Here is an 18,233-nt window from a genome sequence, read left to right on the forward strand (position 1 = left end):
TATACTGTATAACAATGATACTGGTGTACTTTTTTTTTAAATTTCCAAAGTACAGAATATGGATTACAATGGCTTCCCCCCCATAATGTCCCTCCCGCCCGCAACCCTCCCCTTTCCCACTCCCTCTCCCCTTCCATTCATATCAAGATTCATTTTCGATTCTCTTTATATACAGAAGATCAGTTTAGCAGACATTAAGTAAAGATTTCAACAGTTTGCTCCCACACAGAATCATAAAGTGAAAAATACTGTTTTAGTACAGTGGAAAGAATGGGTCATCAAAGAAGGAGGTACCTTTCTCTGAAGGGAGGAGAGAACTTCCACTTTGACCATGGCCTTGTCTAAAAATTATCAGAGTCAGTGATACTGGTGTACTTCTACACAGTCCTCTTAATGACTCAATCAATTGGAGGTAGGATTTTACCAATGAATTCCTTGACATCCATCATTTCCTGCTGACAGGAACTGTGACTCATGCCTTCATAGGCCTTAAAGGTTACACTGGCCAGATTTAGCAATGTGTTTAGTTTTTCCACAGTAATAGAACCAAACATGAGTAGGACTAAAGAGTTGCAATCTCCATGGCACTGGAGAATAGAAACATCTCTATTAGCACCACTGATAGGACCCTGTGGAAATGAAGCCTGAAGTGGAAGCCAGCAACTGAGTGCAGTGACACCAGTTTCTGATATGTGGTAAGAGCAGTATATAAAGCTCCTCCCTGAGGAAATCCTCCCAAAATAATTCTGTTAGAAGCAATGCTACTTGTCACCTCTTGATCTATTAAAGCCTTTACATTTTCTGTTGCTTGTTTAATTCCAGATTCATTCTCCAGTGAGCCTGGTGAAAGTCCAATATTATCAAACCAAAAAGGCATAGCCATGTTTATATTTAATGCAACAGGCACAATGGGTACATGCAGGCTGATACATCTGGCATGTGAACTTGTGCTACCTGCAAAGGCTTCTGCCCATCCTGTCCAGGATCTTCCAATCATGAAGGAAAATTACCACAGTGGCATCCTTCCTGGTGCAAGGCACTATGGCTGACAGTGGAGCAGGCATGGTATTACCACACATACACAGACTAAGCCAACAGCATGTCAGAGGTGGAAGGGATGAAGAGTGTCTGGCCTCAGCCCAAGGGTCTGCCAGCAGTGAGTCACCAGAGCCCTACTTGGAGTATGCTCAGTTGTGTGGGTGCCAAGACAGAGAAAATAGACTTTAATACAGAAACTGTCAAGGCCAGTGCTGTGGCAAAGAGGGTAAGGCCACTGCCAGCAGTGCTGGCATCCCATATGGGTGCCGGTTCATGTCCCAGCTGCTCCATTTCTGATCCAGCTCTCTGCTATGGCCTGGGAAAGTAGTAGAAGTCCTTGGAGCCCAAGTCCTTGGAGACCTGCACCCAAATGGGAGACCAAGAAGAAGCTCCTGACTCCTGGCTTTGGATTGGTGCAGTTCTGGCCATTGCAGCCAATGGAGAGTGAACCAGCATATGGAAGAACTCTCTGCCTCTCCTTTCTCAGTGTAACTCTGACTTTCAAATAAAGGAATAAATCTTAAGAAAAAGAAGGACCAGTGCTGTGGTGCAGCGGGTTAATGCCCTAGCCTAAAGCACCAGCATATGGGTGCTGGTTCGAGGCCAGGCTGCTCCACTTCCAATCCAGCTCTCTGCTATGTCCTGGGAAAGCAGTAGAATATGGCCCAAGTCCTTGGGACCCTGCACCCACATGGGAGGCCGGGAAGAGGCTCCTGGCTCCTGGCTTCAGATTGGTGCAGCTGTGGCTGTTGCAGCCAATCTCCCCGCCCTGTGTAATTCTGATTTTCAACTAAATAAATAAATCTTTTTAAAAAAAGAAACCATCAAAAAAGACAAAATAAGGTCATTATGTAATAATGCAAAAAATCAATGAAATGAAGAAATAGTGCTTTGAAAAATAAATAAAATTCATACCTCCTTGGTTGTAGCAGGCCCAAATTACCAAAATCAAAGATGAAAAAGCTGCTGCCTGAAGTGCTGGCATCCCATAGGGTTGCTGGTTTGAGTCCCCGATGCTCCACTTATGATCCAGCTCTTTGCTGTGGCCTGGGAAAGCATTAGAAGGTAGCCTAAATCCTTGGGCTGATCCACCTGCATGAGAGACATAAAAATCTCCTGGCTCCTGGCTTCAGATCAGAACAACTCCAGCCATTGCAGCCAACTGGGGAGTGAACCAGAGGAAGACAACTCTCTTTATCTCTGCCTCTCCTTCTTTCTCGGTGTAATTCTGACTTTCAAATAAATTAAAAAAAAAAACTTTAAAAAAAGAAAAAAGAAATGTTACAACAACCACAAAAATAAAAAGAATCATCATGAATTACTGCAAACAGCTATATGCCAACAGATTGGAAAATCTACAAGAAATGCATAGATTTCTAGAAGCTTACAATCTATCAAACTTGAGTCATGAAGACACAGAAAAGTTAAATAGGACAGTAAGCAGGATGGAGAGTGAATTAGTAACAAAGACCCTCTCAACAAAGAAAAGTCCAGGACCACATGGCTACACTCGAATTCCACAAGACTTTTAAAGAATAACTAATTCTAATTCTAATTCTGAAATTTTCACAATTGAAAGGGAGGGAATCCTCCCAAATTCCTACTATGAAGCCAACATCACCTTAAGTCAAAAACAAGAAAAAGATACAGCAAAGAAAGAGAACTATAAATCACTATCCCTGATGAACACAGACGCAAAAATCTTCTATAAAATATTAGCTAATCGAATCCAACAACACATCAGAATGGTCATAAATCTCACTTGCCCTGGACCAAGTGAGATTTGTTTCAACATATGCAAATAAATAAATGGGATACATCACATTAAGCTGAAGAATAAAACCATGGTTATTTCAATACATGCAAATGAAGCATTTGATAAAATATAACATTTTATCATTCTAAAAATCTTAAGTACATTGGATATAGAGGAACATTCATTCCTCAACACAATCAAGGAACTATATGATGAACCTACAACCAGCAATGCACTGAATGAGGAAAAGTTGGAAGCATTTGCACTGGGGTCCGGAACCAGATAAGGATGTTCACTTTCTTTCTTTTTTAACTTTTATTTAATGAATATAAATTTCCAAAGTACGACTTATGGATTACAATGGCTTCCCCCCATAACGTCCCTCTCACCTGCAACCCTCCCCTTTCCCACTCCCTCTCCCCTTCCATTCACATCAAGATTCATTTTCGATTATCTTAATATACAGAAGATCAGCTTAGTAGTTCACTTTCACAAGTGCTATTCAATATAGTCCTGAAGTTTTAACCAGAGCCATTAGGAAAAAAAAAAAAAAAAGGAGAAAGAAAGAAATCAAAAATATACAATTTGTAAAGGAGGAAATCTGATTATCCCTGTTTGTAGATGTCATGATCTTATATATAAAGGAACCAAAAGAGTCCACTGAAGAATATTGGAACTCATAAGAGAGTTTGGTAAAGTTGAACGGTATAAAAGCAAAACAAAAAATCAGTAGCCTTCTTATACCTAGACAATGCCATGGCTGAGAAACAATTTGTAAGTTCAGTACAACTCATAATAACTACAAAAAATTTAATTACCTTGGAATAAATTATAGCTTTGAAAGATCTCTACAATCAAAATTACAAAACATTAAAAAGGAAATGAAGAAAGCACAAAAATATATTTAAAATTCATCCATGTTTGTGAATTGGAAGAATTAAGATATTCAAAATGTCCATATTACCCAAAACAATTTATAGGCTTCAATGCAATCCCAATCAAAATACCAACAATATTCTCAGATCTAGAAAAAATGATGCTAAAATTCACATGGAAACACAAAACACCTGGAACAGCTAATGCAATCTTAAAAAAAAAAAAAAACCAGAGGCATCAGAATACCAGATTGAGACATACTACTGGGCAGTTACAATCAAATAGCTAGGTGCTGGCAAAAAAATTGACATGCAGTCCAATGGAACACAATAGAAACCCCAGAAATTAATCCATGTACCTAAACTAACTTTGACAAAGGAGCTAAATCTTTGACAAAGGAGCTAAAATCAATCCCTGGAGAAAGGACAGTCTCTTCAACAAATGGTGCTGGGAAAATTGGATCTCCACACACAGAAGCATAAGACATTTACCTTACACCTTACACAAAAGTCAACTCAAAGTGGATCAATGATCTACATCTATGACCTGATACCATCAAATTACTAGAGGAAAGCAATGTGGAAATTCTGCACATTAACATAGGCAAAGAACTCTTGGAAAAAACCCCATAAGCACAGGCAATCAAAACTCGTAGACAGATGGGATTACATCAAGCTAAGAAGCCTTTGTGATATAAAATAAAAACTTGACACAGTGAAGACACAACAGAATGAAAGAAAATATGTGTGAACTATGAAACTGATAGTTAATTTTCAGAATCTATAAAGAGCTCAAAATCTCAACAACAATAAAACAAGGTACAGTTAAGAATTTGGTAAAGGACATGAACAGGCATTTTTTTCAAAGGAGGAAATATAACAACAAATGAAAAAAATGCTCAGGATCAGTAGCCATCAGAAAAATTTAAATAAAAATCACATTAGGTTTTTCCTCACCCAGTTACAATGTTAATAATCCAAAAATCAGAAAAATAATAAATGCTGGTGAGGACGCAGGGACGTTACCTTAATACGCTTTTGGTGGTAATGTAAACTAGCACAATCATTATTGAAGACAATAGGGAGATTACTCAGAAATCTGAAAACAGATCTATCATATGACCCAGTCATGCATCTCCTGGGAATTTACCCAAATGAAATGAAATCATCATATAAATGAACCTTATGTTCATTGCAGATCAATTCACAAATAGCTAACACATGGAATCCACCCAGATATCCATCAATTGATGACTCAATGAAGAAAACATGTGGGCCACAGCTGTTTTGCAGCAGGTTAAACTGGCATCTGCAGTGCTGGCATCCCATATGAGCACCCATTCAAGTCCTTGATGCTCCACTTCTGATCCAGCTCCTTCCTAATGCACATGGCCAAATAGTTAAAAATGTCCTGTGTTCTTGGCATCTAGAACCCATGTGGGAGACTTGTAAGAAACTTCTGGCTCCATTCTGGCCCAGCCTTGGCTTCTGTGGCCATTTGAGGAGTGAACCAACAGAAGGAAGATCTCTCTCTCTCTCTCTCTCACCCTTTATAATTCTGCCTTTCAAATAAATAAATATTCAAAAAGATTTTTTAGTACATGTACATGATTGCATACTACTCAGCCTTAAAAATTAATGAAATCCTGCTTTTTGAAAGAAATGGATGCAACTAGAAACATTATGCTTAGTGAAATCAGCCAGTATCCCAAAAACAAATACATGTTTTCTCTAATATATTGTAGTTATTATAAAGCATTAAAGATGTATAGGAATGAAATGGACATCTTACAATTTGATGTTTTTAGCCCTTGTTCATACTTCTATGAAACTATGGTCTTTCTACCTTATTATTGTTAGTGGTACATTAAATCTGTGAATATACAATGGATTGAAATTGTGCTTTTGCAGAGATTAAATAAAAAAGAATGGAAGGAGGAGCATTGGTTGATGGAGAGAAGGAAGGGAGTGAAGTATGTTTATCTCACTAATTGTACCTCAGAAATATATTAAATCTGTTCTTTTTACATTAATGAAAATTAAAAAGAATTGAAAAAATATTTTGAAATAATGAAGGGAAAATTTTAAAATTATACTGAATACATAAAAAAGACAGAATAGGAACTCAAATTAGTCTTTCCATCATATTTTTAAAATGTAGAATCCCCTTGTAATCTTCAGTGGTTAGGATTAAAGTCTAGTGATTATTTACTATTATGTATGCTTTGTGAGTCCCAGAAAGAAGACTAAACTTGTTTAGGCATTTTTGTGTCATCTAGTGACAGAAAATAACAAAGCTAAAGGTCTTTGTTCACTCACCCATGTGTAGGTATCTATCCATTAATCACTACCGAAACTTCCAGTAAGTCAAAATGTTTTCAGAGTAGATAAGGAAGAGGTATATACTTCTTTAAATTTCTATTTCTCCACCATTTGTGGAAAACAAATGAGAAATGACTGTTGCTGCACTTAGAGGGATAAGGCATAATTCCAGATCTGTAAGCCTCTAAACCCCATGCTCAAATGCATTATGTACAATAGTTTCTCTCTGGAGAAGAAAAGAAAAGCATTTGTGACCTTCACATGCTACTTAAACTCCCTGGGCCTAGTTTCTTTTTGCAAAATATAAAAAAAAATATAGTTTCTGCCTTACAGTGTTACTGGTATACCTGCCAAGTCAAAATTATTAGCCATTAATTTTATTACCACAATTCAAATTATGATTTACCCAATTATAGTCATAGTCTCATTCAACAGAATGAGATTACCAAAGCTCAAGGACCAGGAACTCTGGTGTCAGTGGAGAGAACAGGGATGTCTCAGCACAAGAGTAATGAGATAGAATTGGCTTTCCCTTTCCTATTTTGTTCTGTGTGGACCTTCAGTGGTTTGTACAACACTAGCCCACAATAATGATGGTGAATCTTTATGCAAACTGATCCAAATGTTAGGCATTTCTGGAAATACCCTCAGATATGCTTGGAAATAATGCTTCACCACCTCCCTGAGCATCCTTTACTCAAAAAATTAATCAGAATCACTAAGTGAAGAGCTCTGGTCCCTAGCATTGAAAGTGTTGCCAAATTGTGTTGGTACCTCCCTAAACATGTTAAAGACCATGGAAGAAAGATTAACAGTCACATTGACAATAAAGTTTGGCTTTCTACTCTTACAAGATAGAAAGCAGCCTGCAGAACCATGAACATTTCAGAAGTTACATCTCAGGATTTGGAGGCTTTGGAGGATAAAGTCACACAGTTTTGTGAGGGTCAGATCATCATCATTTAGTAATCAATTCGGTGAAGTATTCAAGTTTTCTTTTATCTTTAGAACATATGACCCAATGCCAGATTACTGTTTGATTTAACAGATGTATTAATATTGATATATGGGCATTTAAAAAGTTTATTGCTCTTTTGTTTAGGTTCTTATGTTTATACTCTTATGTTTCTTGCATGTCAGGAAAATTCATCTCTTTTGTGATACATAGCAATGCTTTACAAATTGTGATTTACATTCAATTCCAAGTCCCCCTCTCCTTTAGCCTATTTGCTAGGAAAGTCATTTTTCACATCATCAGAAATTAGTTTGGAGTTTTCTAATATTTATAAGGAAAAATAATTTGGGGTTAATAATAATGGGTAGAAACAGAAATAATAGTGTATTTGAGAAATATTTATGAGGCATAGCTATTAGGCTTATTTAGGGCTAAGGGGAAAAGAAGTGTTAAAGATGCCTACTAAAAGAATCAATACAATTTTGCTAAATATTCATCCACATATATACACATATTAATATTAAACCAAATGAAAAACAAAATATTTAAGTTACTGCATACTCTATAAAATATTTATCTGTTAAGATTTATTTATTTTGGGTTTTCTTTAATTTTCATATATTTTTAAATGTATTTAAGTTATACAAGTTTCATGTAGTTCATACATAAGGTTTAAGGAACATAGTGATACTTCTCACACCACCATCTCTCCCACCCATTGTTCAAACCTTCCTCCTCCCTCTCCTATTCCTACTCTTAGTGTTTACAAAGATCTGCTTTCAATTTACTTAATCACCATAAGGTTAACCCTACACTAATAAAAGAGTTCAAAAAATAGTATGGAGAGCAAAAAAAAAAAAAAAAAAAAAAAAAAAAAAAAAAAAAACCTAGAAGAGATAAGGGCTGTAAACAATCATCAAATCTTATAATGCCCTTTTCACTCTAATACATTACATTTTAGGTACTCTATTAATTATGTCAGATCAGGGAAAACATATGGTATCTCTCTTACTGGGATTGACTTGTTTCACCAAATAATGGTTTTCAGTTGCATCCAGTTTGTTGCAAATGACAGATTTTGATTTTTGAAATAGCTGAATAGTATTCCATAGTGTATATATACAATGATTTCTTTATCCAGTCAATGGTTGATGGACATTTGATTGGGTAATTTGGTTTGAACATTTACAACCATTGTGAATTGAGCTGCAATGAACATGGGGTTACAGATAACTCTTTCTTATACTGACTTCTCTTTTGGGTAAATTCCCAGCAGTAGGATGGCTGAGTCATATCCTAGGTCTATATTCAGGTTTCCAAGGTGTCTCCACACTGTCTACCACAGTGTTTGAACCAGCTTATATTCCCACCAACAGTCTACCAGGGTACCTTTTGCCCCACACCTTCACCAGCATTTGTCATTTGCTGATTTCTGTATGACATCCATTCTAACTGATGTGATGTGAAACCTCATTTTTGTTTTGATTTGCATTTCCCTGATGGCTAGTGATCCTGAACATTTTTCAAGTGTATGTTGGCCATTTGAATTTTCTCTCTTGGAAAATGCCTGCTAAAGCCCTTTGCCCATTTCTCAAGTGTATTTTTTGTTGTTGTTGTTGAATCTCTCAAACTCTTTATACAGCCTTGGTATTAGCCCTTTGTCAGCTGTGTAATTTGAAAATATTTTCTTCAATTCTGTCAGGTGCCTCTTTACACTACTGAATGTTGTTGTTTTTTTTGTTTTTTTTTGTTTTGTTTTGTTTTGTTTTTTTTACAATGTAAATCTTCTCAGCTTGAAGTAATCCCATTGTCAATTTTGGTTTTGATTTCTTCTGCTTCTGGGGGTATTTTCCAAAAAAGTCTTTGCCTATATTAAAGGCTTGCAAAGTTTACCCAAGTTTGTTCTATAATAATTTGATAGTATTCGGTCATAGATAGGTCTTTGATCCATTTGAGTGGATTTTTGTGTAAGGTATAAGTAGGGTTCTAGTTTCATTCTTAAACATGTGGAAATCTAGCTTTACCAGCACCATTTGATGAAGAAACTGTCCTTGCTCCAGGGATTGATTTTAGCTCCTTTGTCAAAAATAAGTTAGTTGTAGATGCATGGATTAATCGAGTTTCTGTGCTGTTCCATTGGTCTACTCATATTTTTTTTTTGCCAGTTCCAGGTTTTCTGATTATAACTGTCCTGTAGTATGTCTTGAAATCTGACATCATAATGCCTCCAACTTTGGTTTTATGTATAAGATTGCATTAGCTTTTCAGGGTGTCTAATGTTTCCATATGATTTTAGTATCTTTTTTTTCTACATTAGAGAAGAATGTCATTGGTATTTTGATTGGGATCTCATTGAATCTGTAATTTGCTTTTGGTAGAATGGACATTCTGATGATATTGATTCTTCCAATCCATGAACATGGAAAATGTTTCAATTTTTTGTGTCTTCTTCTATTTTATTCATTTTTTAAAAAGTTTCATCATATAATCACTCACATCCTTGGTTAAATTTATTCCAAGGCATTTAAATTATTTTGTGTTTCTGTGAATGGGAGTGAACTTAAAACGTCTTTCTCAGCCATGACATTATTTTTCTATACAGAGGCTATTGACTTCTGTGTGTTAATTTTATATACTGCCACTTTTAAAAAAAAGATTTATTTTATTCATTTGAAAGATAGAGTTACAGAGAGAGGTAGAGAGAGAGATCTTCCATCCACTGGTTCACTCCTCAATTGGCTACAATGGCCGGAGCTGTGCTGATCCAAAGCCAGGAGCCAGGAGATTCTTTCAAGTCTCCCACGTGGGTGCAGGGGTCCAAGGACTTGGGCCATCTTCTACTGCTATTCCAGGTCATAGCAGAGAGATGGATCAGAGGTGGAGCAGCCAGGTCTTGAACTGGCACCCATATGGTATGCCAGCACTTCAGAACAGGGTGTTAACCGACTGAGCCATAGCACTGGACCCTTGATTTCTTTTTCTTGCCTACTGGATGTAGCTAATACTTCCAGGGCTATATTGAATAGCAATGGTGAGAGTGAGCATCCTTGTTTGGTTCTGTATCTTAGTGGGAATGCTTCCAGCTTTTCCCCATTCATTAGGATGCCGGCTGTGGGTTTGTCATAAATTGCCTTGACTGTCTTAAGGAATGTTCCTTCTATACACAATTGGCTTAAGGTTTTCATCATGAAATGATGTTGTATTTTATCAAATGCTTTCTCTGCCACTGTTGAGATAATCTTTTTTTTTGTTCTTCAGTTTGTTAATGTGATTGATCACATTGATTTGTGAATGTTGAACCTTCCTTGCATATCAGCCTTTAGTTCTACTTGGTTCAGGTGAATGATCTTTCTGATGTGTTGTTGGATTTGATCGGCTAGTATGTTTTGAGGATTTTTGTGTCTATGTTCATCAGGGATGTCTGTAGTTCTCTATCTTTTTCTGATTATGAAATAAGGTGATACTGGCTTCATAAAAGGAGTTTGAGAGGATTACATCCCTTTCAAATGTTTTGAATAGCTTGAGAAGAATTAAACGCTGTTCTTTAAACATCTGGTAGAATTCAGCAGTGAAGCCAACTGGTCCTGGACTTTTATTTGTTGTGAGGTTCTTTATTATGGATTGAATCTCAATGTTGGTTATTATTCTGTTAGATTTTCTATGTCCTCATGACTCAATTTTGGTAAATTGCATGTGTCCAGGAATCTATCCAAGTCTTCTATATTTTCCATTTTGCTGGCATATAACATTTTGTAGTTAATTCCTGATGATTCTTTTTATTTCTGTGGTGTTTGTTGTTACACCCCCTTTTTCATTTCTGATTCCATTGATTTGTGTCTTCTCCTTCTTTGTTTTGGTTAGTTGGGCCAATGGTGTGTGTATCAATTTTGTTTACTTTTTTCAAAAAATGTGTTCTTCATTTCCCATCCACAGAGAAAGTAGAGATGTTCCCAGAGCCAGCTACATGAGGGTGCTCCTCCTTGGCATGTTGAGCATTGGAACCTGTAATATGTTGAGAGGCTGGGGACACCTCACAATCCTGTATGGGTGCTCAGCCCCCAGCCAGACTCAAAGTCTGTGGGGAACATGGATTTTTCCCTCTGGTAACATCCCTGGCTCACAGGCACATACAAGTACTGCTGCACCCACTCTGTTGTCAAAATGGCTCCTTCCACCAGGTGCCTTGGTTGGGGTAAGGGAGAAAGAAATGCCCTTTGTCTTCACTGTGTTAGATGGTACCCTGCTCCTATTAGGACCCCAGGATGGAATCAAAGACAGTGTGGTGCCAGGCTCTCCCTCTGGCAATATCACAAGAGGCATAGGTTGCTGCATGCAGCCTGCTCTCACCTCACTCTCCAAAGCTGGCAGTGTCCTGTTGCTCATGGTTGTGGGATCCTATATTGTGTTTGCACTCATTGCTGTATCTTCTGCACTATCTCATAGTGTCACTCTTACATCTGTAGAATTTCAACTGCAGTTTTGTCTCCAACTCTCTCCTGGGAATGCAATCCCTCCATTTTTTTCTGCTATTTTGTCCTTGCCTAAAGCAGTACATCTCTTTTCATTTCGGCTGTCTTGCAATCCTACAAGTTATGAGGATAGTACCTTCGCAATATCCCCACTGTATTGTGCCTACAACTTCCAGCATTTTGTGGGCATTTTAAAGGGTGATATACGAAACAAGTCTAGTATCTGCTAACACTAACCGATAGAATAAATAAAGGGGAGAGTGATCCAACATGGGAAGTGAGATACTCAGCAGACTCATAGAATGGCGGATGTCCTAAATCACACTCTGGCCTCAGAATCAGCCCTAAAGGCACTCGGATCTGGCTGAAAAGCCCATGAGAGTATTTCAGGCATGGAAAGCCAAGACACTCTGGCAAAAAGACCTCTGTGAGTGAGATCCCAGTGGAAAGAACAGGTCTTCAAAGAGGGAGGTGCCTTTCTCTGAAGGGAGGAGAGAACCTCCACTTTGACTATGACCTTGTCTAAACAAGATAAGAGTCGGAGAACTCAAGGGGCTTCCATAGCCTTGGAAACTCATGACTGGTGCATAGGGAGATTATTGATGCCATAAACAGGAGTGTCAATTTGTAAAGTCAACAACAGGAGTCACTGTGCACTTACTCCTCATGTAGGATCTCTGTCCTTAATGTGCTGTACACTGAGGCTTAATGATATAATGAGTACTCAAACAGTATATTTCACTTTGTGTTTCTATGGGGGTGCAAACGATTGAAATCTTTACTTAATGTACACTAAACTGATCTTCTGTAAAAAAAAAAAAAAAAATTATCAATTCCCAACTTGACTCTCACTGGGATTAAACATGACAATAGGTCTGATCTGATTTCATCATGATTTAAAAAAAATCATCTATTATTTTTCACTTTATGTTTCTGTGTGGGAACAAGCTGTTGAAATCCTTACTTAAGGTATACTAAGCTGATCTTCTGTATATTAAGATAACCGAAAATGAATCTTGATGTGAATGGAAGGGGAGAGGGAGTGGGAAAGGGGAGGGTTGTGGGTGGGAGGGACGGTAGGGGGGGGGAAAGCCATTGTAACCCATGAGTCGTACTTTGGAAATTTATATTCATTAAATAAAAGATAAAAAAAAGGGTGATATACGAAAGCATTTTCAGTAAGATTAATTTCTTATTGACTATATAAGGATAAAAAAAGAGAATAAATGTTTCCATACTTTAGATTTCTAGCCAGTATTTAAGTCCCTCCATCTCCAAAATGGAGACAACTTTTCTCTGAGAAATTGTAAGAGATGCCACACAACTAGGAATTAATTATAATCTACAGCAAGGAGCTACTTTGTGAAGAACACTACTCTCTGCTACTGGCAATGGGAGGAATATGCCAGGTGAAATCCTCAAACAGAAACCGAATCATGAAATTATGTGGGGTGTTTCTTAAGTGATAAATAAGGCAATTTCAGAGGCATGAATGATGAAAATGTATATGAATTCCTATATCTGAAATTAGTTACCATTGTGCCTTTGGTAATCAAATACATGAACTCTGTAGCTAACAGGCAGCTGCTGTTAGATTTTTGCAGTGTTTTGAGAAATACACTCATCTACATTTAAGCTTAAGTAAATTTCAACTAAGAATCCTAGTTGCAGTCCACAGCTGCCCACATTAAGCATGGACAAGCTGACACAATGACCATCCAGTTCACTTTATTCATTGATGGTTACTTATGCAGCCCTTCCTTATATAGTCTGAGAACTCAGTATGACTGAAATCATAGAACAACAGGAACCTGGTGGATCCCTTTTTCCAGAATAATTAAAGGAATTACAATTTTTTCTGGTTCAGACTGTCTATTATTTGTTAGAGAACATTTAGATTCTAAACCCATCACCATTGAATTGTAGAATTCAATGACACTGAGTTATTTAGACAAAGTCAATAAACTTGTTACTATTTCTCTCCTCAAGCATGCCTTCTAATTATTCAGATCTGTCATATTTCCATGAGTTGTTGTTCATCTATTACCTGGAAATCTGATTTTTATAATCACAACTTTCTTTCTGTCTAAATAATGGCATCAATTAGAATAAGTATCTCAGATACATTTTTGTTGAATTCAAGATAGTTTGTCCATCTCAGTTATATTCAGCAACATGAATTTTTACCACCTGTTACACATATATGTTGTGCATATTTCCACTTAACAATTCCTTAACACTAATGATCATAATCAAGTAAATAGTATTTTTCCTTAAGGCTTGATTTTAACTCTGAGAATTTGAATCAAATTCATATTTTACTTAAAAAGAATTTTGCATATTTTTTCAAAATTCTAATTTGAATGACACACTTAGAATTCTGACTAATCCATGTTCTCTAGCATTTTCTATAAAAAGCAATAGGAAAGGAAAAAAAAAGCTATCCAAATAATAATAAATCTAATCATATAACTCTTATTTTTTATAGTTCTAACACCATTTATTGACCGATGTGTGTGAATGATAAAATGTTTCATTAATATAAACCCAGTTACATAAAAAATGACTATGAATAGAAAGCATCTGCAAAGGAAGCTGTCAGTTTAACAATAGATTCTGGTTATGATGTATTATCATACTGTATGCCCATAATTATATTATATTTTCCATGACTCATAATTTATCTATATTTAAATAATAATATTTTTAAAGTACAAGGTAGTAATTTCAACATTTTCTTTGTTTTCTAACTGAGGTTTATGCTTTTCTGGCTTACACCTACATTTCAGAATTTATATACTGTATTAATAATTTATAAATGCATTTCTGGACATAAAATTATGACATGTCTACTTTAATAAATGCAAATATTTTATTTTGTTGCTCTTCTTGACAAATGCAAACTGTGAAACAGTACCCTGTGTGGTTAGAATTTTTTCCAATGTCAGCTGTGCATTGGGAGAGCACTAACACTTGGCAGCCATGAGATATTTCACTGATTCAGCTGGGCAGATGGAAGTCATTCAGGACAGACCCTAAGTACATACTGTTTATGTTTTATATTTCTCAACAACTAGACATGCTTTTATAACTTATTAACATACTCAGAAATCTATACTGTATGAAACCCCTTTATTTGTGTTTTTATTTCATGATCACTTTGAAGCCCTTATAGGATCCAAAAGTTACAGCTAATGTGCTTTCTTCCCTTCAGAAGTATCTAGAAGTAAAGGAGCTCAAATATTCATAAAATGAAATTATCTCCATAAAATGATCTTGCCATCTCAAGAACATTATATATCACTAGACAGGCCTATTTTTAATAAGATGGAATACTCGAGTCCTGCTTCTCTGAAGGTGTCTTTCACTCTACAAATCAGGCTGTTCCCACTCAGAGGTGAAAACACCACTGTTGAGGTTTTGAAGGTTAAAGAGCTGGAGGCATAGGTGGCTGGGAGGCTCCCAGAACTGTAACCAGGCTGCTGTCGCTTCTCTCTTCTCTCCCATCACCTCTTGTCTTGAAAATAAGTTTTTTACTCCAAAGAAGTGGCGAGGGCAGTAGCCATCAGTGCTTCACTCCCTCTTAGCTCTCTCACCTGGGAGGGATCCCAGGGGAAGTCTCAGCCACCTGGATGCAACCCCATGCATCCCTTTTACACCTGGGCCACCCCCATGATAGGCGAGATCGCCACCACCAAGTTCATCATCTCAATGTTCCTCCACACCAAGAGGCTCATGATCAAGTGATAGCTGCAGACCTTCAGTCAGAGCCTGCAGGAGACATGGGCAGAGCATTACACATTCCACTGGTTCCCAGAGAAGCTGTGCAAGGGATCACAACATATTCCTGTGAGCATCAACCAGAAACTGGACCCTCTGATTGCACTGAGCAGTCAAGAGCTATTCAGGCTGCTCCCTGAACACTAACTTGCACTCTGGGCTGATGCCTATGAAGTGTCCTACAGAGTAGGACAGGATGGCTCCACCAGAGTGCTATAGGAAGTCTCACCAGCAGGAGGAAGCACTCAGAACAGCACCAAGGTGCAAATGGTAGACAGAAGAATCTGCTCAAAGGAGGGTTCTCTTAAGTAGAAAAAAAAAACCTTCTAAAAATTACAAGATAATGCCTATCAGGCTAAGATATAGGCTATGGAAAGATGTCTTATAATGGATGGACAAATTTGATTTTTGCTTTGGGTGAGCTTTCTTGAGGATACATTATGGAACTTAAAACATGTCACAGCTTTGAAGATCTTGCACAAAATAGAATGGTAAAATAATTTTAAGTGTCAAAAGCCATGGTTTGTACAGTCCATTTCAATGACTTAGTAGCCTTTGAGACCAAGTAAATGATCATTTTATTTCCTAGGGAGTGAAGTCCTATGTTTCAGTTTCTACAAGGCATTAAACCTAAAGTTTTATATCAGTCACTTTAATGAAAATCAATATTTCAATGAATCTTTCTCTGCAGTATATCTTGCAGATAAGTTTTCACTATTAATGCTTGAAAATTAACATTAATTTTTGGTATCTCAATAGGAAACATAAATGTCTTTAAAATGGTAGTACTGGGGATTTTATGACAAGACTTTTAGCTAGCACTTAAACATCTATAAATGTACACAAATACAGACCAGTAAGCATGACCGGGGGAAATGGTCAGCTCTTGTATTTTTTTTTTTTTTTGCCTTGAAAGTAGCAAGTGACCAGAATCTTCCATGGCCACAGAATTAAAAAAAAAAAAAAAAAGAGTCTTTAGAAAATACCAGGCACTGTGGAGAGCAACTGGGAGCAACTCAGACTAGACTGTTACTGGAATTAAGACTTATTCTATGCATCTGCTTTCCCACAATATGGTGCTGGGAGAGGAGGAAACAGCTTCTACACAGCTGCCTCCAGTTCAACCAATAAACAGCAGGACCTGCTCCTGATTGGAGGAGAGCAGCGTACTCGGCGTGTGGGTAGCAGAGTTGGGATTGGTGGAAGAGGACTATAAAGGAGGAGAGAGACAACATGCACCAGGAACATCTATCTGAAGGAACACCTGTGCAGCCCCTGAGAGAGCCGGCCAGCGGTGTGCCGCTCCCCCGAGGAAGTGGGGAAAGTGGCAGGTGGAACCGCCCTTCCACGGAGGTGGAAGGGACGGTAGCCAACCCAGGAAGGACCAGCAGCAAACCCGGGAAGGGCCGAGCAGACAAAAGAACAGCACAGGGTCCTGTGTCGTTCCTCCATGAAGAGGGGGAGCGACAAGGCACCAGCCAGCTCTCTGTATATTTGTTAGTTTGTAGTTTTCTAAGACTGAATAAACAACTTAATTTTAGAAAGTGTAGGTCTGGTTTGTAACTCTCCTTGGACTTAATTATTTAAAAGTCTTTTCCACAAATCACCATCTATTTCATTAACTTTGTTAGTCATGTTTTATTGTGTAAATTAGGAACTGGTATAAATTTGTACAGATTGTGGCAAAGTTGTACAGATTTCTATATTTTGGATTTTGGATGAGCAATTTTTCTTCTCTCTATAATAGTTTCTTATAGTGGCATTGAAAATAAATGCTTTAGAAAATGTCAGGAAATATATAACTCTGTATGTGTTTGAAATATGTCATTTTCTAAAATGTATTGGTAGATGAAAAATATGCTGTGATTTATTAAAGTCAGATATTCTAAGATTCAATTCTGCTTCTCCAATTTAAGCTGATAAGACTGAGTCTCATCTGGAAGAAGACTGAATTATGAAAGTACACACTCAAGAGAGGAAGAATATATTATTCACATTATTGATTATTTACAGGAAGGTGCATCAGATGAGATATGTAAATGATTTCATAACATATGTATTGTGTGTATGCAATGTATGATTTCTAAGGCTAATAGGTCTATTTTATCTTTCACCTGGATTCTATGTGGTGCATTCTTGGTTAAATATTCAAATAACAGAAGTTGTACAGACTATATATATATTTATACATTATTATAAATATATCAATTTGTGATACTATCTGGACCAAAAGTAACTCCTAAACTAGTAGTAAAAATCAATTAAAATCTATGTTTTCAATATTTTCTCATAATGTAAATCTAGAATTTTATTTAAATAATTTTACTTAACAAGTTTACTTAAATATTCTTAGAGGTCAACATTATGGTATAGTAAGATAAGTCACTACTTGTGATGCCAGTATCCCATATCAGAGCATTGATTCAAGTCCCAGTTGCTTTACTTCTGATCCACTTTGGCTAGTGTTCCTGGGAAGTATTATGGGTCATGGAGGGGAGGGTGGTTACCTGAGCAAGCTCCATGTGTGCTTTTCCTCAGCTTAGCATAGAAATAAAAACATGGGAAACAATTTGCAAATAAGATGCAAAATCTTTATTTAGTTTGCAAAGCAACAGTAAAGCATCTAGCCCAACAGGAGACCAGATGGAATGCCAGAGCAGGACAATGGCTTTCAGGAAGTGCCCAGGGTTTTTATGGCATGACTGCATTTTAATTGGGTCAATCTATGTGGGTGCCCATTGGACAGGGGCTTCACATAGTCTATGTTGATTGAACTGGGGCCACCCAAGGAGATAGTGGGGGTCTCATGAAGTCAGCCAGATTCCCCTTAGGGGCTCAGGCCTCTCCTGTACTAGCTCTGGGTAGAGGATTGACGTTGTGGTTAGAACTACAGGCTCACACATACTGAACAGGAGGTTATCATGGGGGAGATGCCAGCAGGTAAAACAAGCTTTCCAGCCACAGCTTGCAGCCTGCTTGCACATTTGCAACCTGATTATGTCAGAAATTCTTTCTGTGTCTAAGAGGCCCACAGGCAC

The 18,233-nt window shown here is 37.3% G+C and overlaps 2 pseudogenes; one reads left to right on the plus strand and one right to left on the minus strand.

Moving 5' to 3' along the window:
* Window positions 1–398: 398 nt before the first annotated feature.
* Window positions 399–1,151, minus strand: LOC149119270 (acyl-protein thioesterase 1-like; annotated as a pseudogene).
* Window positions 1,152–15,057: 13,906 nt separating this feature from the next.
* On the plus strand, window positions 15,058–15,583 carry LOC149119271 (protein BTG1 pseudogene; annotated as a pseudogene).
* Window positions 15,584–18,233: the final 2,650 nt, after the last annotated feature.

Source organism: Oryctolagus cuniculus, chromosome Y (genome assembly GCF_051225735.1).
Source record: "Oryctolagus cuniculus isolate XC-2025 breed Fujian yellow rabbit chromosome Y, ASM5122573v1, whole genome shotgun sequence".
Taxonomy (NCBI): domain Eukaryota; kingdom Metazoa; phylum Chordata; class Mammalia; order Lagomorpha; family Leporidae; genus Oryctolagus; species Oryctolagus cuniculus.